The sequence below is a fragment of the Lates calcarifer genome, linkage group LG23 (assembly GCF_001640805.2).
Source record: "Lates calcarifer isolate ASB-BC8 linkage group LG23, TLL_Latcal_v3, whole genome shotgun sequence".
Classification (NCBI taxonomy): Eukaryota; Metazoa; Chordata; class Actinopteri; family Centropomidae; genus Lates; species Lates calcarifer.
In genome coordinates, this window is record NC_066855.1 from 10,914,339 (window position 1) to 10,916,875 (window position 2,537).

Sequence of the window (2,537 nt, forward strand, 5' to 3'; positions counted from 1 at the left end):
CGCCGTGACAAAGTGCTCGGCTCGTCCTGATTGGTCCGCACTCCTTAAAAACACGCCAAAGGGATGCGGTGGAGCGCGTCGGGATTGGCTGGCACATGATTACGCTAGGATGCACGGTGTGGTACAAACTGCAGGTGGATCAACAAAGAGCTGATGAGGTCTATGAAACTTGAGCAATGCAGCTTTGAAAACGTCGCTGTTTACACCTGTAATTTATCATAAGATACACTACAGTAACTAGATATTATATTTCATTTCAGATTTGTGGACAATAAAAGAAAAAACACATGAAGTCTGTAATACTGCTGGAAGTGTGAATACCATTTTTCCCTCGTTTGGTTTGGTAAAATGTTACTCAGTAGATTTAGTGCATTTGTCAAGCACCACATTTTATTTGTGTGCTTTATATTTCACTTTCTCTCCATTTAAGAGGAAAATATTGACTTACAGCACTACTCTTCTTTGACAGATATAAGTACTTGTTATGGTGGTGACTAAGCCTTTACATACAAAATATATGATCATCTTATGAAATATGACACATTGCTACAGATTAAACTCATTTATTCAGGTGTGTAGCTGATTTTAAAAACCTCTGTATTGCCTGAAAACAAGATTATAACATTTGAAGGAATCAACTTGTGCAAAGTAGAGGGGTGGTAGGAGAAGTAAGTCCTCCTCCCTATCTATCTGTTACTGCCCCACTGCTGTATTGTACATTCTGTATATCTGTTTACTCTTATTAGATATATACCTATATGTACTTTTGCTGCTGTGTGCACTCGGGTTAGATGCTGAGTTGCAGTTTGTTGTACTCATTGTGTGCAGTGACAAGAGAGTGGAATCTATAATCCAATGTACTGGTTATTTGACCATAATCAGAATCAAATTTGAAACAAACTTCCAATCAAATGGTCATTAATGCACTATACGGATGAATTGTATGGAGGCAAACGGTGCCCCTTGTTCAAAAAGAAGTTTTTCAGTTTTCTATTGGTTTATTTGTCCCTGGAAAAGAAGCAAACAAGCCAACACTTGCACAATCATGGATCCTGATGCTAGAACTGGCTACCTATACTAGCCTGAAATAACAGTTCTACCTAGACTTGTAGATAAATTGCTAAAATTATTATCCCCTGCAGCAACTTTTAGTGTCCATGGGCTGAAATGAATACAAATGTATATTAAAAGTACAGTATAAACCATTACATGCTAACACTGTTCGAATACAGCACTAGTGGCCAAGCATGGGTGGCTGATTCAGCACCAAGGACAGTTCATCTCTGCCTGCCTGCCTCTTATCTGTGTGTGTGTGTGTGTGCGTGTGTGTGTGTGTGTCACTAATTATCAGCTTTCCCTGCATATGAAATTGCATGGTTTCATACTCATCAAATTATGTTTATTTTTAATGATGGAGTTCCTCTTATCAAGCAAGCTTGCTTGTTGCATTAACAGCCTGCGTTTGGTATGAAGCATATTCCAACACACTGAGCTAAGTATAGAAACAACTCAGAACAAAGGAATGGCACTGACTACTAATGATCGCTGCTTCTCACCCAAGCAGATATGTGGAGTTAACAGGACAGTCACAAGTAAAATTTGAGTACATCTCTCTTTTACTGTTGACAGATACTCTCTCAGAGGCAGTGTAGGTCTGTACACCATGTCCCAGTTTTTTTTTTAGTGGCAGTTGTCTGAAACAATCATGGCTGGCCTTGGGCAGCTTGACAGTGCACTGAAAGCCCCAGCCATTCTCTGTCATTGAGACAATATTGTGTTGTGGTGCAGCAGGTAATTATGCAAATGAAAGTTCATATTATTTTATCATAAATGCATGAAAAAGCTGATGAGGACTTCTCAAGGGCCTCTTGGTGTTACTGTGTGTGTGGCAGAGACAGCTACTATCAGCTTTAAAATCTAACCAAGTGACATGAGTGTGTGATCTTACTGCAAGTATTACTCTGTTGCATACATAGCATATGTAATTTTTAATTTAAAACAGTTCTCATAATACATGCGTATTTCCTTATGCTCTGAAGTGCTACAAGTGGTTTCCATGTCACAGATCCATCAGGTACAAATCAAACAAATGTTTCGTCCATTTTTATTGCAACTTAATGTCCGCAAAGCCATTTGTGTATTATGTTTTCAAGTTTCCTAACAGCATCAATCTTTGACAACGAAACACATAGAAAACAAATAACGGGGGGAAAAAAACTGTGATATCCTTTTCTCTCATGTCATGTTGGAGCTCTAGCTGGTATCCATTTTGCAGCGTCATCTTTTATTAACTGCTCGGGGGAACTTTTTTCGCTCTACTTACGATACACCGCCCTCCTATCCACTCGCTCGCACTTCACTGTCTCTTTTACACACACACACACACACACACACACACACACACACACACATAAAAAGAGACACACATACACTGACACAGACATGTGCACATTTGCCATCTACTGAAGTCCAGATGAAGTAAACACTTTTCAAGGGACAAACATTGTCACTTTGACCACAAGACCTGTAGAAGGGTG